Here is a 27,866-nt window from a genome sequence, read left to right on the forward strand (position 1 = left end):
GGGATCTTACAAAGGGCTAGAGAAAGTGCAAATAGTATAATATACCGTCTTATCGATGTAGACATATGACCGTAGGTCATTGATCACTTATAGACATTGACAAAGAGCTAAGAGTTATAGGTGTGTACCCTACACTGCCATATTATATTACCTGTAAATATAGCACATTTTATTAATCAGCCTTATAAATGCAAAAATTCCCATTTCCTCGACATATATTGACCACTGGTGCCCACAATAATCCTAAAATAACTGATGCCATATTTTTTTTTCTAGATGAAACCACTCAGGGTCAGTGATCAGATCACATCCTGACCTTGTCGGTGTCATTTGGGTCTCCTCCCTTCCCCAAAATCTAGCATGCAAAGTATAGAGCGGGGCTGTGGGCTATTAGGGCGGCTTCACCCACCAGTGACAGGGACCAGGGTTTAGAAGGGGCATGAAGGGCGTGGTCTAGCCCAGCCGGCTGCTAACTTGTTGGGTTCAGCCATGCATGCTCACAGAATGTGACAGCAGAGATGGATGAAGAGGAGACCCTGGACTCTTTGGAACATTAAGACACCCCTGTCACCTGCAAAAAAACTTTTCTAAAGTTAGTTTTTTTCCCACCTTGGCTGTTACCAAATGCCCAGAGGAGGAGATCTATGAGCAGAGGTGGCTGGCGGCGGTCAGGACTGTGTGGTAAGCTGCAGATGTGCTGGGCTGGGTGCTGGACAAGTGGGAGGGCTGGATTGTAAAGTGACCTAAGACTCACACCAATGTACTATGCACACCTGCACACTTGTGCTGAGCCTTGTACTACCTGGAGAATATAAGCCTTATAATATAATCCTTGACTATGTTAGTTGTGGCTTGGCAGCTGGTGGTGATGATATATCTCATACACTATGACCCCTATATCTATAAAGGTTGTATAACCGGACAGTGGGCTCTGCAGACATGTGATGCCATTGTGCACTGGACTCCAGTTCCAGTCACTTCCATGGTCACATACCATCATGTAACCTCATCACTAAACACATAGCAGGGGTAGTGTGCTATACTGTACTATATATACTGCACTATAGAGCAAATCTGTACTATACTGTACTATATACTGTACTATAGAGCAAATCTGTACTATACTGTACTATATATACTGTACTATAGAGTAAATGTGTACTATACTATATATACTGTACTATAGACCAAATCTGTACTATACTATATATACTGTACTATAGAGCAAATCTGTGCTATACTGTACTATATACTGTACTATATACCAAATCTGTACTATACTGTACTATATATACTGTACTATATAGCAAATAAACTAAGCCTAAGTTGAATGTGTATGCATAATGTATATGTATGTATGTATGACATGAGTGGTAAGCTAATATACAGCTGTATACTGTGTACACTGTACTGTTCTATATACACTGTATACTACTCACATTTAGATGGAGGAAATAAAAGCCCATCGTTTCTGCTGCCAAGCAGAAACAAGCATAGTTTTGTTATAAATATGTTATATATATATATTTATAAAGTAGTATCTATGTCATCTATCTAATATATATATATATATATATATATATATATATATATATATATATAATTTCTATCTAATTAAATCATATGTATCCATCCACCTGCTTAGTCTATCTATCTATCTATCTATCTATCTATCTATCTATCTATCTATCTATCTATCTATCTATCTATCCAGCTAGTATCCTTCTATACATCTATATAATTTCTATCTAATAACATAATATTTAGCTATTCATTTATTATCTATCTATTTGACATCTATGTTTCTAATATTTATCTATCCATCTAGTATCTACCTAATACATATATCTATTTCATTTCTAATTAAATCATATTTGTCTATCATTCTATCTCAAATCTATCAATTTTACATCCATCTATATATCTAATATTTATCTATCCATCTAAGATCTATCTATCTATCTATCTATCTATCTATCTATCTATCTATCTATCTCTCTCTCTCTGTCTATCTATTCTATCTATCTCCTATCTATCTATCTATCTATCTATCTATCTATCTATCTATCTATCTATCCTATCTATCTTCTATCTATCTATCTATCTATCTATCTATCTATCTATCTATCTATCTATCTTTCTATCTATCACGGATCTATTTTAAATGAATGTATCTAATATGAATCTATTAATCTGATATCTATCTATCTCCTATCTATCTATCTATCTATCTATCTATCTATCTATCTCCTATCTATCTATCTATCTATCTATCTATCTATCTCCTATCTATCTATCTATCTATCTATCTATCTATCTATCTATCTATCATTTGTCTGTCTATCTATCTATCTATCTATCTATCTGATATTGATCTAGCTTTTTCACTTATCTCTGTCTACCTCGTATAAGAAGGATATATAGTCTGTTTATCTCTAGTGTAACACTTTAGGGGTTTGGCCCATATTATGTGTCCTTTCCATGTATAGTATATCCTTGTGGTCTATCAGTATTGGGCAGTGCAGGGTGAGGATATGGATGTGTATATTGTACTGTATACTGTTCATCAGATTACAGTAGACACCCAATAACTATATTACATGTGTCCTTGTAACTCCCCACATTGTGAGGTCACTATTGTAATACATTGACAACCTCTACCTCTGGGGACACGGCGTTACCTATAGATCTGATAGGAATATTTCCCTTCATACAGGAGGGACGATTAAAAAAACGCAAGAATTAACAGTACAAATGAGTAATTGTATTGCTATGTCTGATTCGGCCGGGCTCACTGTAAGCATCCGTTGACCTGGCACTATTTCCCCTGGTTCAGCACATCTAGACTTGCTGAGATAAGCATGTCCCAGGCTGGCACACAGACATGTAAAGCAGGGGGGATTTGCTACATACATTTGTTGTTGATGCAACCGCATTCATATATTTCACGGCCTCCTGTTGAATAGGAGACTTAACACGCCTGATTATTTATGTATTGCCGGACACAATAAGTTACAAACTTTACTACATTACAGGTTGTAAACATTATAGGCTCGTCGTACCTTTATAGGATGAGGTCGGGAACCAAAAATGTAGCTATATAGATAACCAAAGACGTTACAATAGGTATAGTAACATAAAAGTTGCCATTTACTTATATACAATAGTCACGTAACAGTGCCATGAAAGATCAAAACCTAGACATGTCATTTATAGGATGAAAAGATATATTTGAGAATAAAACCCATCAAATAATTCTGGGATTTCCACTTACATATCTCATGCTCGGTATCATATACTGATACATTTATACATTCCACATCATGAATCACAAGACAGAAATGGGATTGAATCCTTCATCTTTGTAAATTATGGTATTAGAAATCACCTTCATCCTGGCCAGAAACTGAAATCTGAGATTATAATATCTCCTACTGTAAATTATAGCAATGATATAAGTTTCAGAGACGTTTGTTGACCCTATAAAAACAGAAGGCTGCAGGCTACAGTACATTAATACAGGTCGCACCCAGGGGCATAACTTTAGGGGGTGCACCGGGGACCAGGAGCCTTAGGGGGGGCCCATAAGCACTGGCATCAGTATTGAGATTGCAGCTTCCATCTGAACCATAAGCCAAGGAGACCCACAGATTACCCGAACCACACTAAGGTGGATTAAACTCCTTAGCACCCGTAACCATCACTATCAAGAATTCTCTCTAGGAATGAGGTAGTGGCCCCAAGATTGCACCGCGCCACAAGACTTTAGTTACCCCACTGGTCACAGCACTGTAAAGCAATTTATATTCTCAAAGGGGGTGTCTGAGACACAAAAGTAATGGATACTGAAAACCTATCAGAGCCCGCATTGATAGGTTAATTTGGTTGCTCGAAACCATATACAAGGTATAGTTCCAGATACAGCTCTGCTCCTATTCAACTGGTTGGGAACGAAACCACACTTCCATGATGGCACCACTACAGTGAAAGATGTACACTATAGCAGTGGCGTTGTTGAACGACAGCTCTACTTCCATCTACTTGGTTATGAGCAGAGCCACTTGCCGCCATGTACATTGCAGCAGAATCAATTGATCGTTTAGACCTCACTGATCTGATACTGTTGACTGATCCTGGAGGATAGGTCATCAGTAGCCATTATCCTGGGGTCTCAGACAACCCCTTTAATAACGTATGAGGTACATTACTCCATGATTCCTATTCCCTGAACTACTGCAGAATGGAGATTCTTCCACAACAAGCTCTCTGACAGCTAAGGCTCGGTTCACATCTGTGCTTGGGAATTCCATCCCCCATTCTGCTTGAAAAATTGCAAGCAGGTCTTTTCTCTCCGTATTTTATGCAGCGGACTGCATTATCGTCTATGGAGTCCGCAGGTTTCCGCAGGTAAACGCTTTTTAAGCAGATTGGGTTTCCATTTTATAGGTCCCCAAGTGGACCCAAAGAACGTAAACTCAAGTGCAGGTGTGAGCCTAGCGTAAGGTGTATATTATATTGTTTTATGGATTCTGGGATATAATATACAGAGTGGACATGTCACTCTGCAGTTGTCAGTGGAGAAGGACACTATAGGAAGATATAAGTACTGTCTGTGTAAGGCTCTGTCCAATGTCTGCGGAGAAGAGCAGCAATATAACATATTAGTTAGTAATTCTTTGCGTTGGTCTTTACACCGACCAATACAAGCTACAGGGGGGAGGAACGATAATCTGCGATTATTTCTCGATGGTCGGCAGCACATTGCTGTATACAGGGTGTGATGGGCCGTCTACATTGGAGATCGAGCTGTTTGTTAGTTGTATGGGAAAACATTTGCAGGGGCCGACTATCGGGAACCAGTGTAACTACAACCACATATTCCTAATAACTAGTACAGTAACCAGTCCATGTAAAAGGGCCGCTCACCTCTTTATAATGTACAGCTTCCAACATAAGTAAGACCAGGTTCACACCTGCGCTCGACAACTATTTGGGGATTCCGTTCCATTCTTCTCTTGAAAAATCAGGCAGGACTTTTCTCTCCCCATTTTTCGGGCAGAAACCCCATTATAGTCTAGTTTCCACAGGTAACCATTTTTTAAGCAGATTTTTTTGGGGGTCCCCAAGCAGACCTGAAACCCCAATGCAGGTGTGAACCTGGTATAAGTGACAATTATACAAGTATCAGTTACTGACATGGCCATGGTAATGGTCTCCGACCTGCTGTATATAACATTCATCCAATGCGGTGTTTATTACATTTAGCAGATGACGGGGGATTTGCTGTGTATTGGGGTTCACAGTTTTGGCTGGTAATAGTTGCCTGTGCCGTGTTTGTCTTCTCAGCCGCCATCACTTGTACTATCATAACATCTTGTGAAAACATGGACTGAGTTGTCTCTGCTCCCTGGTGTTTGTATGGTAAAGCTGCGGAGTGACTGGTGGAAGGGGGAAGCTGCCCACCCATCTTATCTATGCTTCACTCACCTTTACACCAACAGTCATTGTGTCCTGTTATTTGATTTTGTCATTTTTCTTGGAAGAATTCAATAGGTAAGTGATAGATTTCTTACAATCTCAAGACTCCAACTTGGAGAAAATCAAAGGAGTAATGCCCAAAAATATATCACATTGGTGCAGTAAGGAACACATCGGATGTCTGCTGAGAAGTAACAACTGCAAGAATGAGATGGAATATATCTAGTGATCAATCGGTCTATCTCATATATATATCTGCAGGATCTATCTATATCTCCATTTCACTGCCTATCTTGTCTATCTATCTATCTATCTATCTATCTATCTATCTATCTATCTATCTATCTATCTATCTCCTATCTATCTATCTATTTCATATCTAGCTATCCTTCTATTATCTATCTATCTACCCTTCTATCTATCTTATTATCTATCTATCTAGATTGTGCTACTACCATATATATTGTGGTGGTAGTCCCCTATAGTTGGTGCAGTTCTTTAATTCTTATTATCTATAGGTATCTACTTGTCTCATATCTACAGTATCTATTTATTTATGTCTCTTTCTCCTATCTACCGATTGATTTAATATCTATCTATCTATCTATCTATCTATCTATCTATCTATCTAATATCTATCTATCTATCTATCTATCTATCTAATATCTATCTATCTATCTATCTATCTATCTATCTAATATCTATCTATCTATCTATCTATCTATCTATCTATCTAATATCTATCTATCAAATCATCTTCTATGTAATATAATATTTTATAAGTGTGACTATATCATATATCAACATAAAGTTCCTAGTATATATCAGTCAGCTGTTCTGGATTCTGACATGCATACATGTACTGTATATGTGTTACTGTATACGGTGTGTTGTAATGTGCAATTAATATCACATCACATCCGGTGTTATCCCGTCACGATATTTTCCTGACGGCACCAGGATGAGATAATTTCTTATAGAAATATAAAACCCCAGTCTATGAGCAGATGTTATATGAATGCTTTATCATATGCTTGGGCACGAGGTGACATTTTATCTGTGTTCTGGTAAAAATAAATGAGAGCATTTTTTTTTATAATTTTTCACGGCAACATGTTACAGAAAGGGTATATGTAATATGATGTGCAGGTATATATAGTATGACGTGCACGGGCTGTGAATATTTGCTGTGGCTTGCTATGGTGAATCGCTGAGCACTGCTTTTATTAGCTCGTGCATTGTATTGAGGTGTTAGTAAGATGTGCGGTGATAAAAGACTTAGGACTGTGGTTATGGAATAATATAAAGATGTTTTCAAGTGTCTTCTGCAATATTGAACGTATGCACTGAGAAATCACTCAGCATATAGGTTAGTAGACGTCTATTATACCAATGGAGGCCAAGACTGTATATAAGTATCATATGGTCACTATTAGGGTAGAGATTCAGCCAAGGGCCACACTATGACTTGGTGCAAGATCGAAGTGAAGGATGAATAGAGAAATGTAATCCCATCACTCTTTGGTGTGACCTTTGCTCTTTGGAGGAGGAGTCCTGGAAGTGATGATCCGGCCCCCACAGAGCCCTGATCTCATCATTATCCAGTCTGTCTGGGACGACAGGAAGAGACAGAAGGATTGAGGCATGCATTGTCCCTGCAAAACTGTCTGCAAATGGACTGAGAAAAATTGATAGAAAGCAAAGGGCAAAGGTCACACCGAATATTGATTTGATTCAGATTTTTCTTTTGTTTATTCGCTTCGTTTTGTTCATTGCCAAAAAAAACCCAAAAAAACTATTAACCCTTCTATTTCTGAAAGCATTCTTACTTTGTAGCATTGTTGCCTAAAACCTTTGCACAGGACTATATTCATCCAGATCACTTTACAGGTTTTAAAAATATATATTTTATCATTTTTACTTTCATAGCTCCAACTGAAAGTACACAATACATGAAAAAATACATAAAGTGCAAAGTATAAGGACATGACTACACAGAAGACCCATGACACCAAAATACTACATACTGTTATATTGTATCACCAAATTTTTACTGCAGCGTTTGGATGAGTTTTAGTAAAATCTCATTCACTTTGCTAGTGCTGTAGGATTTGGGATTTTCTGCCTGAAATAGGAAGGTATATAGGAATATACTTAAGATGACCATACACATTAGATTTTAGACCGCCATTGCTGGTCTGAAATGAACTGTAGTTGGTTGCTCGTATGACCAACTGTCCCAAACACATCCACAACCACTAAACCACTCATTTTTCAATGAATATTTGACTGTCCCAAAAATTTGTCAAATTAACAGATGAAAGTCAGTCAATGCTAAAGAGGTGCTGGAAACAAGAAACGGTTACATGATGGGTGCGTTAGTAGCACAGACACATGACCACAATACACAAATCTACCACAGGTCTGCCAGTCTAACCCTTACATATCAGGATCACTAAATCAAGGAAACAGAGACGGATTTATGAGTACAGGTGCATGACCCTATTTAAGACTCTGGATAATGGAATGAATGCATCACATGGGTTCATGTCATTCTATACAAATCACTGAACTAAGACAGCCATAAAGATAAAGAACCTGGGAACTGTGAATTATTTATATGTATATAGTAATAAGCCTCTTCCCCCCTCTCCCTCCTGAAATCCTATCCCTGTATCCAGATATATATATATATATATATATATATATATATATATATATATATATATACAGTCCTATGAAAAAGTTTGGGCACCCCTATTAATCTTAATCATTTTTAGTTCTAAATATTTTGGTGTTTGCAGCAGCCATTTCAGTTTGATATATCTAATAACTGATGGACCAAAATTTGACCGGTGCAAAAGTATGGGCACCTCAACAGAAAAGTGACATTAATATTTAGTAGATCCTCCTTTTGCAAAGATACAGCCTCTAGTCGCTTCCTGTAGCTCTTAATCAGTTCCTGGATCCTGGATGAAGGGATTTTGGACCATTCCTCTTTACAAAACAATTCAAGTTCCGTTAAGTTTGATGGTCGCCGAGCATGGACAGCCCGCTTCAAATCATCCCCCAGATGTTCAATGATATTCAGGTCTGGGGACTGGGATGGCCATTCCAGAACATTGTAATTGTTCCTCTGCATGAATGCAGAGTCGATTTGGAGCACTGTTTTGGATCATTGTCTTGCTGAAATATCCATCCCCGGCGTAACTTCAACTTCGTCACTGATTCTTGAACATTATTCTCAAGAATCTGCTGATACTGAGTGGAATCCATGCCACCCTCAACTTTAACAAGATTCCTGGTGCCGGCATTGGCCACACAGCCCCAAAGCATGATGGAACCTCCACCAAATTTTACAGTGGGTAGCAAGTGTTTTTCGTGTAATGCTGGTTTTTTTGGATGCCATGCATAACGCCTTTTTGTATGACCAAACAACTCAATCTTTGTTTCATCAGTCCACAGGACCTTCTTCCAAAATGAAGCTGCCTTGTCCAAATGTGCTTTTTCATACCTCAGGCAACTCTATTTGTGGCGTACGTGCAGAAACGGCTTCTTTCTCATCACTCTCCCATACAGCTTCTATTTGTGCAAAGTGCGCTGTATAGTTGACCGATGCACAGTGACACCATCTGCAGCAAGATGATGCTGCAGCTCTTTGGAGGTGGTCTGTGGATTGTCCTTGACTGTTCTCTCCATTCTTCTTCTCTGCCTTTCTGATATTTTTCTTGGCCTGCCACTTCTGGGCTTAACAAGAACTGTCCCTGTGGTCTTCCATTTCCTTACTATGTTCCTCACAGTGGAAACTGACAGGTTAAATCTCTGAGACAACTTTTTGTGTCCTTCCCCTGAATAACTATGTTGAACAATCTTTGTTTTCAGATCATTTGAGAGTTGTTTTGAGTAGCCCATGATGCCACTCTTCAGAGGAGATTCAAATAGGAGAACAACTTTCAATTGGCCACCTTAAATATCTTTTCTCATGATTGGATACACCTGGTTATGAAGTTCAAAGCTCAGTGAGGTTACAAAACCAATTTTGTGCTTCAGTAAGTCAGTAAAAAGTAGTTAGGAGGATTCAAATCAATAAAATAATAAGGGTGCCCATACTTTTGCACTAGTCAAATTTTGGTTTAATGCATATTGCACATTTTCTGTTAGTACAATAAACCTCATTTCAATCCTGAAATATTACTGTGTCCATCAGTTATTAGATATATCAAACTGAAATTGCTGTTGCAAACACCAAAATATTTAGAACTAAAAATGATTAAGATTAATAGGGGTGCCCAAACTTTTTCATAGGACTGTATATATATATATATATATATATATATATATATATATATATATATATATATATATATGCAGTCTGCAGAAAGTGTTTTTAGATTATCTGAAGAAGAAGCCGAGAGCTTCGAAACGTTATATTCTGTCATCATTATGAGTTAGCCATTAAAAAAGGTATCACCTACTGAAGATTCGCAAGTTTTTTGTTTTTTATATTTCCTACCCACTGGCTAACACGGTACAAAAACAAACATTTTCCTTATATCAGGATCATGGCAGACACATGACTGAAAAAAAACCAACACAACAGATTTTCGTTTTGAACCACTTTAGTTGAGGGTTGGGTACTACATGTCCAGTACATGGATGGGCCGGGGTTTTCAGAGCAGCCCCTCTACCATTATAAGGCATATAGACAAGGGTTGTTAATGTGAGTCACCAAGTTGTAAAATTTTTACAGTCCTTACTAAGATATATCTCTCTCTCCTTCCTGCTGAGCTGTGTATATACAGCCTATGTAAAGAAACAGAGTTGCAGTAAGGAGGGAGGGGGCAGCCTTAACCAATCATTAGACAGGGGGTGTGTCTCAGACTATTACAGGCACTGTAGACTAAAGATTACCATTCTTTCCCACTGGAGCTGAGCTCACGACTGAACAGTTGCTTTGCTGATATAGTATATGATTTTGGTAAATGACAACTGTTTGGGAAACATATAGCAGTTACCTTATGAAATGTCCCTTGTCCACAGTGGGTCACAATCGGGAGTAATGTGACAAGGAAATAAAGCAAAGGCTGTAGGCAGCAAGGGGTGGTACTTACTATATATATATATATATATATATATATATATATATATATATATATATATATATATATATAATTTCTTTTTTTTTTATTTGTCACAATATATCAGACAATATTTTGGGGTTTGGAGTTTCACAGCCCGAGATATGTTCAGGAATTAAATTATTTTTTGTCACTAAAAATTGATCAAATTTTGTGAACCAATTTTTAGATAGTCATTGTAACAAGAAGCTGAAATTGTATCATGTGTTGTAACTAGAGGAGGGGATCAGAAATAAAATTGTTTCTGCCTTTTTAAAAATTTCTATTAAAGGGCCATATTTAAGTCAATGGAGAGTGACATGTGGGAATTTGTATCTTAAAGGGATCGTCCAGTTTCCTTAAATTTATGTTATTGTTTGTATGATAAAAAGATATACAAATATCCAATATACTTTCAGTTTTCTAGATCTCTGCTTGCTGTCATTCATTCTTTATTTACTTCTAGTGGATAAAAATTAGTCCATGGTCATGTGATACACAGTCCATGGTTATGGGATGGACACACAGGTGCACAGCTTGTTACCAGGCAGATGTTTGATTACTGTAGTGTGACTATAATGAGCTGTGCACCTGTGTGTCCATCCCATGATCATGGACTGTACATCACATGACCATGGACTGTATATCACATGACCATGGACTGTATACCACATGACCATGGACTGTACATCACATAACCATGGACTGTACATCACATGACCATGGACTGTACATCACATGACCATGGACTATATATCACATGACCATGGACTGTACATCACATAACCATGGACTGTACATCACATGACCATGGACTGTACATCACATGACCATGGACTGTATATCACATGACCATGGACTGTACATCACATAACCATGGACTGTACATCACATAACCATGGACTGTACATCACATGACCATGGACTGTACATCACATGACCATGGACTGTATATCACATGACCATGGACTGTACATCACATAACCATGGACTGTACATCACATAACCATGGACTGTACATCACATGACCATGGACTGTACATCACATGACCATGGACTGTATATCACATGACCATGGACTGTACATCACATGACCATGGACTGTATATCACATGACCATGGACTGTATATCATATGACCATGGACTGTACATCACATGACCATGGACTGAATATCACATGACCATGGACCGTACATCACATGACCATGGACTGTATATCACATGACCATGGACTGTATATCATATGACCATGGACTGTATATCATATGACCATGGACTGTACATCACATGACCATGGACTGTATATCATATGACCATGGACTGTACATCACATGAACATGGACTGTACATCACATGACCATGGACTGTATATCATATGACCATGGACTGTACATCACATAACCATGGACTGATTTTTATCCACAGTGAGTAAGCAGAATAACTGACAGCAAGCAGAGATCTAGAAAACTGCAAGAAATTGTTATATTAGAAAATTGTAGAATTTTTCATTAATTCATCATACAAATAATAACATTTATTTGCACCAAATCTATGAAATATTACACTGTGTTTGATAACTTGAGGGCATCATTATTAGGCATTATCCGTAAAAAACTTTTTTCATGGACCCTTAGATTTTCATGGATATGACGTATCAACATAAGTGAAAAAAACAGATGTTCTGCTGATTTTTGCAGACCTATTTTTGCAGACATCTCAATAAACACATTGAAATTAATGGGTATATACTTTCAGTGACATGCCAACATTTGGGCACCCCTGGTCAACATTACTGTTACTGTGGGTGGATAATCTGGTAAAAATTTAATCTTGTACCTTTTGAGGTCATCTATTGTTGATTTTGAGCTGTGGACTCTTCCAAATGGATTACCAACGCAGATGTGAACAAGGCCTTAGACTAGACATACTAGATCTGTCAAATAGCATCAGACACATTGATATATCTGGCACCATTTGCAACTGTTTAGAGTAATTTACTAGAGATGAGCGAACACTATTCGAAACAGCCGTTTCGAATAGCACGCTCCCATAGGAATGAATGGATGTAGCCGGCACGCAGACTTGGCCGGCCGCTTAACCCCCCGCGTGCTGGCTACATCCATTCATTCCTATGGGAGCGTGCTATTCGAAATGGCTGTTGCGAATAGTGTTCGCTCATCTCTATAATTTACACATTAGGTCTGTGAAAAACAGCGTCATGTGAATAAGACCTAAGCTAAGGCCCCATGTTACGAAAAAGCTGCTTTTTTTCTTGCTACATTTTTTTTTTTTCGCTCATCTCTATAATTTACACATTAGGTCTGTGAAAAACAGCGTCATGTGAATAAGACCTAAGCTAAGGCCCCACGTTACGAAAAAGCTGCTTTTTTTCTTGCTACATTTTTTTTTTAGCCAAAGCCAGGAGTGGACTGAGCATAAGAGAGAAGTATAAGAATTTCCTTTATATTTCCCATTCCTATTGTAGCCATTGGTGGGTTTGACTCACAACCCGAGCAAAATCTACAACCAAAAAGCAGTTTTTATGCAACGTGGGACCTCAGCGTCATGAACCGTTGATGCATTTTTATGAGTCAAGGCCAATAGTGAATTTAAAGAGAAGAAAAGACTGAGACTGTGTTTTGCAATTTTTGGCTCTACATCTGTATCCAGACCTGTCACATAAGGATATATGGGAGGATTATGAAACAGAAGCAGTTTCATCAGATGAGCCCTGTACTAACCAGTTCCAATAGAGGAACCAGATGAACCATATTCAGATTATGACTCACGCCGCCTTCATAATGAATCCTCATTGCTAATTATGAATAAATACAATTGTAAATTTAACAACAATTCAAAAATGACATTAAGATCATATGGAAGGAACAGAATCTATACATGTATGTGATAAATAGAAGAAAATTCAATCTCTGATTTCTTCCATATAATCAAATCTACATGAAAATGCCTAAAAAAAAAAAAATACTAGACTTAGACCATGCTACATTTTGGAAAAAAAACCATTGGGTTAAGGCCCCATGTTGTAGAAGCGCAGCAATTTTGCTGCGGTTTTTTGAGGTAAAGTCAGGAGTGGCTTGAAGAAGAATGGAAACTGTAAAGGTCCATTCACACAGAGTTTTTGGGCGAGGATTTTGGCGCTGAATCCGTGTCAGAATCCACGTGGAAAAAACACGTTCTATGGGTTCAGCTAGATTTTTTTCCGCTAGCGGAAAAAAAAGCTTCCTTCAGCCGGATTCCACCTGAAGGAAAATCCACATGGAATTGGCAAAAACCGTGTGGAAAAACCGTTAGTGGTTTTTTTCAAGGTTTATACACTGTGCTGGAGATAAAAAACATTTCCTAATTCCTAAAGCGGATTTTTTTCTTTGATAAAAATCCTCACCAAAAAACTAAGGACCCATACACACGGAGTTTTTTTTGTCGAGGAAAAAATTCACTTCAGGAATTAGGAAATTTGCCAATTCCACGTGGATTTTTTCCGCTAGCAGAACCCATAGAACTCTATGGGGAGGCTTTTTTCCATGTGGATTCTGATTCAGCGCCAAAATCCTCGCCAAAAAACTCTGTGTGAGTGGACCCTCAACGCACATGGAGTTTTTTGGCATTGATTTTGACACTAAATCAGCCTCCAAATAGAACTCTATTGGGAGGCTTTTTTTGGAGGCAGATTTTTTAAGGCGTCAAAATCAGCGCCAAAAAAACCATGTGCGCTGACCCTAAAAGAAGCTCTTAGATGTTTCCCTTCTGTTAAATCCATTCGTGGCTTTGGCTAAAAAAAAAAATGCTGCAAAATCTGCAACAAAAAAAAAAGCAACGTGAGGCATGATTAAAAAAAAAAAAATGGAAGAAAAGATACAGTGCGGCTGAACCAGTCTTAGGCTAACGTCCCATGTACCATCCTGCAGCAAAAGAGCACTGCAGGAAAAACTGTGGCAACAAAACAATTCGGTTTTTCCATTTGGCTGCAGGGGACATTTGCAGCAAGTCCTTCATGCCATTGTAATCTCAGCATTGTAAGCTTTCTTTTATGGAAAACCCTTTATTGCCGCTATTCGTTTTTACAATTTTACAGCAGTTTAAGTAATTTTACAGTTTTTCAAGTGCCAAAGTTAAATTGATCTATTTTGCGTGCTTTTGGTTTATGGCTGATTTGTTTCCTGCAGAACCCTGCTGCAGAACACCCGATAATCTGTAATGCATTTTATTAGAATACGTTGGAAGCTGGCATGACTGCCTAGTACAGTATTCACCTGCACCATGTGTCTGTGCCATGTCTGTGCCATAACCAAATAGTATGGCTGCACCCCCTATAACTGCACCCCTGTTTAAGCATACATAACCTAACAGGCTAAAGACATAGAGCATATCTTTTCTGAAATGTATGTATTTTAGCTAAAAATAATTTTTAGAATTGGGTTTTATTAAAATGTTAAACCATCTGTTTTTTTCCAGCCTACACGTATACTCATACATTGCAGGCTGATCAAACTCCTTGTGTGAAAAACCCTTCAGATAAGGTCTCTATGGCTCAGTCTGTAGTTCAACCTCATTGCTCTCCAGAACATACCGTGTATACTCAAGTATAAGCCGAATTTTTCAGCACAGTTTTTGTGCTGAAACCCCCCTTTTTTTTTTTTTTTATTAGGGGGGGGGTCTATGACGAGCCACAATGTCAATGTATAGAATCTCCCATAAAATAGTGCAAAAAAAAAAAAAAAAAGAAGAAGATTTAAAAGAAAATTAAAAAAATTAAAGTTGTGAATCCCTCCTTTCCCTAGAATACTTACAAAAGTAGAAAATTACTGTGAAACACAAACACATTAGGTATCCCTGTGTCTGACAGTGCCTGGTCTACTGAAAATAGGGGATCTGCAGTGCTCCTGTTCCGTCGGGAAGGGGTTAATAGGAGCACTGCAGATCCCCTATAGTCAGCCAGGCTGAATTCCAAGTTGGGGGGAAAAACCCAGTCCTCAAGCTCAGGGAAGGGGCAGACAGACAACCAAAACACCCCCTCCCCTTTCCCAGCACCTACTGCACCCAAAAACTCTGACCATTTTAATTTTTGAAATTTTCCAGTAGCTGCTGCATTTCCCCCCCCCCCTCGGCTTATACTCGAGTCAATAAGATTTTCCAGTTTTTTTGTGGTAAAATTAGGGGCCTCGACTTATATTCGGGTTGGCTTATACTTGAGTATATACAGTAATAAATACATGAAATCTAAACTCAGCCTTACCCCAGTTTTTTGTGGTAAAATTTGGGGGGGGTCGGCTTATATTTGGGTCGGCTTATACTCGAGTATATACGGTAATTCAGTACTGACATCTTTACAGCTAAATACAAGGGATGTTAGCTATATGAGTTGTCAGAAGAGCAGAGAGACCGACAGAGGCAGGACTGAGCAGCCTGCAATGTATGATAATACATGCACACCGCAGAAGACAAATGGTTAACTATTTTTAATATAATCCAATTACAATAATTATATTAGCTGTCAACAAGCTCATCTCTATTTTGACTTGATGGAAGATGATCAAAAGATGAAGAATATCTCGCTCTCTGATTAATTGCGAAATGAGTTGAGTCCAATGACCTTGGTTACGCTCCTTCAGATTTCCCGGTCACTCCATACTGCACCTACCTACCCCTCTATTACATTTTTCCCTCTTTGTTATTATCTATACAATATAAATTAATCAATCTGGCAAATGAACTCTTTGAAACTAGAACTAATCAGAAGTTGATATTGTTTGCTGATTTTATTAGTATGGTATTATTGTGTCATCTATTGTGTGATATATTATTCCAACAAAGCAGAGATAGGGACAGAATTATCTTAGGTTGATCATAGCCATGACATGATAAATGATCAGGACAGGGGCTATGACTGTCTATCCAAGAGACATATGGGAATCTTCATTGATAATTCAGCATATCAAAGGAAAAGCAGTGTTCTATGGTAGTAGTGATAACTATATAACTATAAGGACATAATACAGACATAATTTAACTTTTGATGTCGTTAAATTATATTTGTTAAATTACACATAAAAGTCACTAGATCACTTGAGCAGTCACAATAGACTGACACTACACTTTTTGTCTGACACTTAGAATTATACTAATAATAATAATACATTTTATTTATATAGCGCCAACATAATCCGCAGCACTGTACAATTTGTAGGGTTCAAATACAGACCGGAAGATACATTACCAAGAAAGTCATTTCACACAATGGGACTGAGGGCCCTGCTCACAAGAGCTTACAATCTATGAGGTAGATTACTTGACAGCTTTGCTATATAGACTGGTATGGAATATGCAGAGCCATCACATTATCAAGGTGATGAATTTTGTGACATTTCTTTTGTACTAAAGGAGGCCTAGACTATGCTGTATAGTAAAACCATACACTGTACACACTGTACACACAGATAAGATTCACATTGATAGGGGGTACACAGACAGATACAGTATATAATTTCCTGTCAGTTCTTGATTTTTAGGTGAGGGAATGTACTGCCTCATCTATTAGAGACTGTAATGATCTATGTAAATTAACTCGAATGTATTTCACCTGCAATAAGGTACACTCTCTGATGGAAGTGTATGACTCCAACATGGCTGCCTTGAGGGAAAGGGCAATTTCTCTTTTACAGATTTTCATCTAATCATAAATCTTAAATGACATGTGTAGTCTTATATAAGAGCCCCTTCACATGTCGTAAGCGGACAGCTCATTCCGAGCCGTACACGCGAGCACTTCTAAACACTTCCCATTCACTTCAATGGGAGCGCGCGTAAAGCCGGGTTTACACGCGCTCCCATTGAAGTGAATGGGAAGTGTTTAGAAGCACTCACGTGTACGGCTCGGAATGAGCTGTCCGCTTACGACATGTGAAGGGGCCCTAATAGTTAAATGACTTCACAACCAGAACATACCAGCACATCGCATTGGCCTCAATTTTATCTAGTAAAGTATCAAGGGTTGATCCAGCATCTGGCAAAAAAACTAAAAAATTGGTATGTCATCTGCACATAAGGAAACATTTTATGATAATTATCATTTTCTAGTCTAGCAGCTTTTCATTCTACCACACCCAGATTGTTGGTAATTACTAGGACCGGTGACAACTAGCCAGGCTGACAAATATTACAAAGACAATTCTGCCATCTATCATCAGTGACCATATGCATAAGAGCAACGTAGGGCAAACCTTCTGATTTCGTTAGCCAGTCAACCATCTTTTGTGTTGGAAGTTTGTCAACTCTTCCCAAACAGATGAAGTACAGGAAGACTAAACAAGCATGTTACATCTACAAAACTCTCTGGACCAATTTTTATTTTTATTAGAATTTTTGATTGAAAACAAAGAGGTACATGAAAATCATAAAGTACATGTGAAAAGTAAGTGGTATGGAAAAACGGACGTACAGGTGGAGATTTAAGTAAACACACAGAAGATTCAGATTATAGAGGATGGAAGTCTTAGATGGATGCAGAGAATGGATAGGGTGGCGAATAGAGAGGAAGGCGAAAATAAAATGCAGTAAAGCACCTGAAAAACTTTGTGGATTGGAGTAAAAAGCGTACATGGAGTGAGCAACCAACACAGTGACTGGCAAGGGTAGAGACACTGGTATGGTGCTTAGACATAAAAAGGAGCTTGGATGATGTCATCAATATAGATCGGAGAGAGATTAGTGAGGGGATATATGAATAATAAGTTACATGAGTTAAGTCAAGAAAAAAACAGCAGGTTTTGGTTGTTTCAACAGTAAGGAAATAGTGGATTTTGTAGATGCTTTGTAGTATGTTTAGTATGGTGTATCTACATAGAACAGAGTTTCTCAGGTATCCCATTGTCTTGCCTATCATAGATTCCATTACCTATGGTGGTCTCCATGTGACCACACCCTGCCATAGGCCCCACTCTATCTTGCTACACAGGCCAACTCAGTTGTAAGTGTCTTACTCCATACTCTATCACATTCATTCCATTATTAAGCATCCTGTCTTCCTACTGTGATACGATGATCCAGATATGGCGTATTTCAGTTAAGGGACGGTGGAGGATAGCCATCTATGGAGGAGCTACATATCTCATACCCCTCTCCACTAGGAGAATGGAGGACATGTCAGTTACTCTATTTCCTACAAGGTCCTGAGCCACTTTTACTAATGATAAAAATCCATTTAAATTGCTTTATATGTGTTTCGCACACACAAGCAATGATCCATTCCTGGGTACAACCTTCTTCCACCAGCCAGCCCCAGACTATTCATGGGAGACTGATCTCAGGCTCTCTTGGAATAATGATCAGAGGAGTAATTGTTCACCCTAGCCCATATATTATTATAACATGGTATAGAGCTCCGGAGTACATAGTTATAGAGTTATCACTATGTCCAAGATTTCCTTATCTTTTCCACTAATAGAAATCCTGCTTTACCCTGAACGTTGCATTACTTTCCATGCTTTCAAGGACACTAATGCTATACATTACCTTAACTATCAGTCTCTTTACTGTGGTTTTCACATTTGTTGTTACAGGCCAAGAACAAGACCACATATACCAAGACATATTATTTACCATCTGCTGGCAGGTGAATATAGTTTATCTGCAGTCAGTGAAATGGGTAAGCGGGCTTTGGTATATGTCTTCTTGCAACTGGCATAGTATTGCCTTGGTAATGACAGCGTCAAATCATGCAGCATTGTACAAATCTGCTGGCAGCATCGCTGAATCTGGGGCCACCCATTGCGCAAGCATTATATCATACATTCCTTCTCTGGGCACATACCTGGGGCTGTATGTCAAATAGGCCAGTACCGGATTCAATGCCTGGGGCAGGCACAGCTTCCTATCTTCCTTCCACAGACTGTCCTCCATTTGGACAGCATCCTTTCCCATTTTTGTACTGGGTCTTCAGCTGTTTAAGGAAACCTATATCTGCTGGGCCTGGCTCCAGACCCATTACATGTACCCCTTCCACTTTCAAGAGGAGGAGTGCAGCAACCTTAGTTGCCTCACCAGCCAGCTGTGGTCTGTTTTGGGTGATCTTGCACCTTTATGATACCTATCTGTTCAGGTAGTGTCAAGGACTCAAACTTCCCACACTCAGCACTGGTTAAAGGTTGCCCCATGGACCCAACAAAATCTACACTTCCATAATTATGGTCAATGCCAAAACCATACCTGGAGTGTGTGTAAAGGTAAACTTGGACAACTTGTACATTTAAGCAAGTGCCTCCAACTCTGCCTCCTGTGCCTTCTTCATTGCTTTAGTCAATATATTCTGTCTTATACTTCCCATCTTGGCAAGATCTAGAGCAGGGGTGCTCACACTTTTTCAGCATGTGAGCTACTTTATAAACTGACCAAGGCAAAAGATCTACTACCCACTTCTTGTGGGCGGGGCGTGTCTGTGGGTGGGGCTGGGCATGTGGCGGGGTCGGGCGGAGCGTGAGAGCAGGAGACAGTGGCGTTCTGTGGCCGCCAGGGGATCCCCGGTGTCTGCTTGTTCACAGCGCAGGCTGAGAGTTATCTCTGTACACTGGTAGGTTGGGGCTGCTGCCCTGCCTGCAAGTGTCCGGAGATGACTCTCAGCCTGCGCTGTGAACAAGCAGCACCCTGGCTCCCTCCATCCCTAAGAGCGGAGGGGAGCGCATCATCCCCCGGAGCTGCTGCTGCCCGGCCTGCAAGTGTCCGGAGTGCTTGTTCACAGCGCAGGCTGAGAGTCGACTCTCAGCCTGTACTGTGAACAAGCAGACACCGGGGATCCCTGGCAGTATCCCGCGATCGACCCATACGTCCTTTGTGATCGACCGGTAGATCGCGATTGACGTATTGGGCACCCCTGCTTTAGAGCCATCTAAAAAACCCAGAAAGTCTACATTAGTACTGGGGTCTTCATATACATTATCATAAGTTCCAAACAATCCTATTGTTCTCCTTTGTATTGTAAATATATTGCTTTAAACTTATTTCACCAGAAAGGGTATTAATAATAATCTGCCATTCTCTTTGCATCTGATCTTATCTCACGAGGCCATAGAGTCATATTCAGCAAGGAATGTAGTGAGCGAGATATTATCTTCTCTACAGTCATCCATTGTTTCACAAGAAGATTATATAACAAGATGAGAAATTGACATACTGCAAGAGAGTTGGTTTGGCATTTATGTGGACAAAAATTGTACCAGATTGTATTGCTTTGGTGAATTCTTTGCTCTGTAAAGGAGGCAGATCCAGGAAGTAGGGAGTTGCTACAGTGGGTGTAGGGGTAGCAGTTGCTACTGCCCTCTGGACCCTGAATGGCTGCCAAAGATCTCTTTGCCACATAAAATATACCACTATTCTAAATGACACAAAGTAGCCCCATTATAGATTTCGCATTGGGGCGCATGAGCTTCAAGCTATGCCTCTGGAACATCAGCCGGCTCCTCTCCTCCAAAGGAACAGTAAAGAAAGTATTAACCAAATCAGTAACTGCAAAAATCACTCAGAGGTGGTAAATTGTGAGAAAAGGACCGCAGGTATTTCAGTGATGTCACAGACCATGTACCATTCTATAAACCATTCTACTGTCTTCTCATTACCTGGAAACAATGACATACTCCCATTTAGAATATTGTTTTCTTCTTTGTTACCAGACTATATACCGTAGTTCAGTAGGTGCTTCTGTAGTCATACGTATGGTTGCTCTGCCTTTGTTGGAGTGATAGATGGCAGATGGGCATCTTACCCACCTTGGTCTTATTCATTACCCATACTCTATCCATACCACCCAGTTCAGTGTTCTAGTTCCTTTACACACTGTAAAGACTTCATCTTGGCGAGTGGGTACACAAATGTAAGATCTGAGAGACAGCTCCTATGCAAGTAGTACAGCCCTGCTTCAACATTAACATTCTCTCTCTCTCTCTCTCTCTCTCTCTCTCTCTCTCTCTCTCTCTCTATATATATATATATATATATATATATATATATAATGCTAACTGTATAGGGAGGAGCAGAAGGGGCTTTCCATGTGTAATATACAGTACAACTTCCCTTAGGATCTCCCCCTTTCCTTCTGTCATTAGTTACTGCCATTACAGTCTCTTCTATTGAAGGACCATGTGCTTCAATGCTTCAGATTTAGACAATGATTCTACAGCATTTTTATGCATTCTGCCTATACATTTCACAGTTTTTTCCCAACACTGTCTTTTAACCACGCGCAGCATAGTCTTGTCCCTCCTTCCACCATGGGAGCGGGCCCAACCTTCTTGGGCCTCCTTGGACTGGTGAACACCCAACAGTCCCTCCAGAGAGATCACATTAGGCTCTCCTGTCTGGCTTAGACCAGCTTGGCTATTGGGTACCCTTTCATCTGGTCCCAGTCCATTCTGTATCCCAACCATAGTGCTAGTAACCAACCAAACCAACAGTGTGGTAAACACTTCAGAGCAGACTATATATACCCACCTTAGTACTTTTCACAAGGATAACTGTAGTTTATACCCTTAGTTACTCTAATAAACTTAGGAGCCTCATATCTTTGATCCTATTGTATTCACTGACACAATCTGGGACTACTCTTTAGTCTCTTACAATTCCCGACAATGTACACACACATTAACAGTCCAACTCACTACTATCTGCCACACTTGCATTCACTTACTCCTTGCCACCTGTGGCTCACTGTGGGTCACAGGACAGGTTAAATCCAATTAATGCGAAGAGTCAACTGGGGAACAATACATGAACAATGTCATTACAAGTGGGAAGGCATTCTGGATTCAAGTGCTTTCCCCAATTATCTAGACCAGAGCTCATCATGGCTGGTTCCCCTGGACTTCTTCTGGGGTTTATGGCTCGAAGGACCACAAATGTTGGTGCCATATTTAAGAAAAGTCCTAATCCATTCTGGAATTTCACCTCTTTGTCTGTGAGATGTAAGTTAATAATAAAGAGACTTACCTCACTAAGATTTAACTCATTTAGCTCTCAATGACTGCCCATCTAATTGATAGGGAAAACTGTTTATATCACTTTGTGTTTATAACCTAATAGTGTCATCTTACTATTTGCCTTTATTAAACATGTCTCATTGTGACACTTTATTGTTACTGTCAAAATTCAATAAACACATTGTTAAAAAAAATTCTGGTTTTGTTGTTCAGGTCATCAATAAATAGAAAATTGCTGTGAGACGTGATAGTGATCAGAATAAGACAAAGCAGGTTGGATTAAGTCTGTCGTTTGTTCAGGGTTTATTTTGCCAATTTGAAGGGGTGCCTTGTAATTGACATCTGGATCCCACACGATCATTAGAATGGGGGTCCTGAGCCATCATGAAGAAAAGAGGAATGAGAACTTGGAATCTCTATTCTAGTGGGAAAGTTCTAAAGGTGCAGCCCCAACGATCAGACATCTTTCTTAGAAGGGAAGAGGATGGCAGGACGGCGACTAATCTGCACTCCAATAGTATCAGGTATGGAGGTGGTGAAAGGGAGACCAGTCTCCCACGATTAAAGTCCTGTTTATACGATCTCACAGTTTAAATGGGGAGCACCCTAATGTGCTGAATAGTGGGGACCATTATTCAGGTAAGTCGTCATCTGTGAGTCTAATATTTGCAGTCAGGTAAGACAGGACAGACACTTTGGCAGCCATTCTAGGAAGCTGAAGAGATTTTCTCACCACACCAGATCTGTGAGCAAGAGTTGTTGGTGGAGACTGTGGAGAATGTGTTTTCAGAGTTGCTGAAGATGACTACTGAATTGGACCTGTTGAAGTGGGGTCGGGTGTGGCAGTTGGTGCCAGCAAGAACCTAAGGGTTGGGTTGGGGGGTGGAATCAACATCAATGGCAAGTATAACCCAAATGGCTCAGTATAATTTATATGTTATTCATTGGATATATATATATATATATATATATATATATATATATACAGTGTTGGCCAAAAGTATTGGCACCCCTGCAATTCTGTCAGATAATACTCAATTTCCTCCAGAAATGCTTGCAATGAAACAACGCAAAGGAGAATGAAAAAAAAAAGTCAAATCATTGATCATTTTACACAAAACTCCAAAAATGGGCCAGACAAATTGAAATTGAAAAATGGAATTTTATTGGCCCCCTCAGCCTAATACTTGGTAACACAACCTTTAGACACAATAACTGCGCACAACCGCTTCCGGTAACCATCAATGAGTTTCTTACAAGGCTCTGCTGGAATTTTAGACCATTCTTCTTTGGCAAACTGCTCCAGGTCCCCCCTGAGATGTGAAGGGGGCCTTCTCCAAACTGCCATCAAGAGATCTCTCCTCCCCCACAGGTGTTCTATGGGATTCAGGTCTGGACTCATTGCTGCCACTTTACAAGTCTCCAGTGCTTTCTTTCAAACCATTTTCTAGTGCTGACCTGAAGTGTGTTTTGGATCATTGTCCTGCTGGAAAACCCATGACCTCTGAGGGAGACCCAGCTTTCTCACACTGGGCCCTACATTATGCTGCACAATGTGTTGGTAGTCTTCAGACTTCATAATGCCATGCACACGGTCAAGCAGTCCAGTGCCAGAGGCAGCAAAGCAACCCCAAAACATCAGGGAACCTCCGCCATGTTTGACTGTAGGGACCGTGTTCTTTTCTTTGAAGGCCTCTTTTTTTTCCTGTAAACTCTATGTTGATGCCTTTTCCTACTTTTGTCTCATCTGACCAGAGAACATTCTTCCAAAATGTTTTTGGCTTTCTCAGGTAAGTTTTGGCAAACTCCAGCCTGGCTTTTTTTATGTCTCTGGGTAAGAAGTGGGGTCTTCCTGGGTATCCTACCATACAGTCCCTTTTCATTCCGACGCCGACGGATAGTACGGGGTGACACTGTTGTACCCTCGGACTACAGGGCAGCTTGAACTTGTTTGGATGTTAGTCGAGGTTCTTTATCCACCATCCGCACAATCTTGCATTGAAATCTCTCATCAATTTTTCTCTTCCGTCCACATCTAGGGAGGTTAGCCAGAGTACCATGGGCTTTAAACTTCTTGATGACACTGCGCACGGTAGACACAGGAACATTCAGGTCTTTGGAGATGGACTTGTAGCCTTGAGATTGCTCATGCTTCCTCACAATTTTGCTTCTCAAGTCCTGACAGTTCTTTGGTCTTCTTTCTTTTCTCCATGCTCAATGTGGTGCACACAAGGACACAGGACAGAGGAGGAGTCGACTTTAATCCATTTCAACTGGCTGCATGTGTGATTTAATTATTGCCCCCACCTGTTAGGTGCCTCAGGTAAGTAACAGGTGCTGTTAATTACACAAATTAGAGAAGCATCATATGATTTTTCAAACAGTGCCAATACTTTTGTCCCCTTTTTTATGTTTGGTGTGGAATTGTATCCAATTTGGCTTTTTGACAATTGTTTTTGTGCTTTTCCATTGAAGACAAATTAAATGAAGATAATAATACCACAGAATTTGTGATTGCAGAAAATGAGTATTATCTGACAGAATTGCAGGGGTGCTAATACTTTTGGCCAACACTGTATATATATATATATATATATATATATATATATATATATATATATATGTATATATATTGTGGGGAGGGCAGCTCAGTAGAAACAGTGGTGCAGACCCAACCAGTCAGAGACAGGGACAGAAATCTTGCAGCAAAGCAGTTTATTTAAGAAAAACAACAAAATAAATATACCTTTACATCAGGCACAAAAATGAGCAAAATAAAATACAGCCTTAACTTCAAGCAAGATAATGTCAAACTAAAATCCTGCTCGTCTGAGCGCTAACTAAACAGAAAATACTAACTGTACATGTGGCTTACTACCAGCCACACGATTCACCCAAAACAACATTGTACCGTACACAAAGCTCTGTGTCAGGAAAGACCCAGCTACTTCCTGTCCCCCCCAGGATCTGCCCTGAAGTGCAGGCTCAGCAGGCTTTTATGGCCCAGTAATGAGCCTGTGACCCAAACCTGGGGCTGAGACCTATTCACGACCTGCCCTGGATCACACATAAGTCACCTTCGAACTATATACAGTACAGACCAAAAGTTTGGACACCTTCTCATTCAAAGAGTTTTCTGTATTTTCATGACTATGACAATTGTAGATTCACACTGAAGGCATCAAAACTATGAAGTAACACATGCGGAATTATATACTTCACAAAAAAGTGTGAAACAACTGAAAATATGTCTTATATTCTGCCACCTTTTGCTTTGATTCCTGCTTTGCACACTCTTGGCATTCTCTTGATGAGCTTCAAGAGGTAGTCACCGGAAATGGTCTTCCAACAGTCGTGAAGGAGTTCCCAGAGATGCTTAGCACTTGTTGGCCCTTTTGCCTTCACTCTGCGGTCCAGCTTATCCCAAACCATCTCGATTTGGTTCAGGTCTGGTGACTGTGGAGGCCAGGTCATCTGGCGTAGCAGTCATCTTGGCACTAAACATACAGTCCATGCACAGGTCATAACACTTGTATGAGCCATATTCACATCAGGAATTACTGGTGATTAGAGATGAGCGAGTACTGTTCGGATCAGCCGATCCGAACAGCACGCTCCATAGAAATGAATGCATGCACCTGGTACTTCCGCTTTGACGGCGGCCGGCCGCTTAACCCCCCGCGTGCCGGCTACGTCCATTCATTTCTATGCGAGCGTGCTGTTCGGATCGGCTGATCCGAACAGTACTCGCTCATCTCTACTGGTGATCTATAAAGTCCTGTTCTAGGAGACCAAATCACTTAGCATGCAAACAAAGAAAAAATGAAAACATTAATATTTATGCTGAATTCGAATCTATTTTATTTGAGCTGAGCTGCAACGGCATGGCTAGCTCACTACAAATTAGAAGATTCCAGCTCTGTAAACTGTATAGAAAACATCTGAGCCTTTATTCACATCTGCGTTGGTATTCTGTCCAGGGGAGTCTGCATGGGGACCCCCCCAAATGGAATACCGAACGCAAGTGCAAGCAGTATGCAGTAAAAGCACACGGACCCCATAGACTATACTGGGGTCTGTGTGCTTGCTGTGTGCTGCCCACACGAATCATGCAGACAGGAAAGTAAATTGTGAACTACTTTTCTGTCCACATGATGCCTAATATGGGGTCCGTGTGCTTTTACTGGCACATCGTTTGCAGTTGCGTTCGGTATTCCGTTCGTAGGGGTCCTCGTGTGGACTTTCCCGGACGGAATACCAATGCAGATGTGAACGAGGCCTGATAGTGGAGACGCTGGATGATAGACTCCAACCGATATCTCATATTATTGGCATATCCTACGGAAAAGTCAAAAATTTTACATCTTGGATAAACCCTTTGATTTCGTTTGTAGACATTTTCTGGTTTCTAAGAATGTAACCATGAAAAATTTAAGAGGACCTTTTCATATATTATGGATCTTTGTTGTATGGCATCTATAGCCTGATATGAGCTCCATGCTCCATCAGATACCATATTATGCAGATATTCTCTGTGCCATAACACAAGTAAGAAGGACCATTAGGATGCCATGTGCTCAAATACAGGCTCCATGCAGAAGGCAACACTATGTGCAAGAATCCATAGATTACGTCAAAATTTTTGAAATTTTTTGGAATAATACAGAGCAGATTTGTGGTACCATGCCTCTCTTCTTTAACCATGGTACCACAATGACAGTAACCGAAGCCGTGTTGAAAGCTATTATCATCTTATTTAGTTAGCCAATACAAGGTATTACTGAAGACTCGCAGGTTTTATGTCTTTAGATTTTAGGATGCTCTGCAGAAAGGACAATCCACAACATGTCTAAACAGGACACCTATTTTTTCAGCCTCCTCCATATTCTACGCGTTAACAGACCCTATAACAGGCAATCTGAAAATGTACCAGATTTATCACAGCGGCTAATGCTGGATTGTAAAACTGGTACATCTTTAGACTTGTCTAGCCTAAATTTATACCAACTGTTAGTTGGCTTTCTTTGGGCCAAAGTTTATGCCAAAATGTTGAAGCAATTTGTTGTGTTTAAGCCCAAACCCCTTTCTCCTCAAAGATGCCCCTTTCCTATAAAGCCTCTACAAATTGTTGGGTGAGTCAACTCAGAAACATGTCATCTCTAACTAGATGCGTGAAAATGTATCTAAATGCTAAAAGATGTGCCAAAATTCAACACATTTCGGAGCATTTTATGCCAGGGTCAAATCGGAGCCTTAATAAGAAATCTGCCCCATATGATATATCGAATA

The 27,866-nt window shown here is 39.8% G+C and overlaps 1 protein-coding gene across 1 annotated transcript in view; it reads left to right on the forward strand.

Annotated features, from left to right (window-relative positions):
- Window positions 1-448: 448 nt before the first annotated feature.
- GJA3 (gap junction protein alpha 3) overlaps window positions 449-27,866 on the forward strand; it is a 32,090-nt gene continuing 4,672 nt past the window's right edge. The window contains exon 1 of the mRNA XM_075266069.1: window positions 449-681. The gene's annotated coding sequence lies outside the window, so the exon portion shown is untranslated. The remainder of the gene's footprint in view (window positions 682-27,866) is intronic.

This window comes from Leptodactylus fuscus, chromosome 2 (genome assembly GCF_031893055.1).
Source record: "Leptodactylus fuscus isolate aLepFus1 chromosome 2, aLepFus1.hap2, whole genome shotgun sequence".
In the NCBI taxonomy this organism is placed as follows: domain Eukaryota; kingdom Metazoa; phylum Chordata; class Amphibia; order Anura; family Leptodactylidae; genus Leptodactylus; species Leptodactylus fuscus.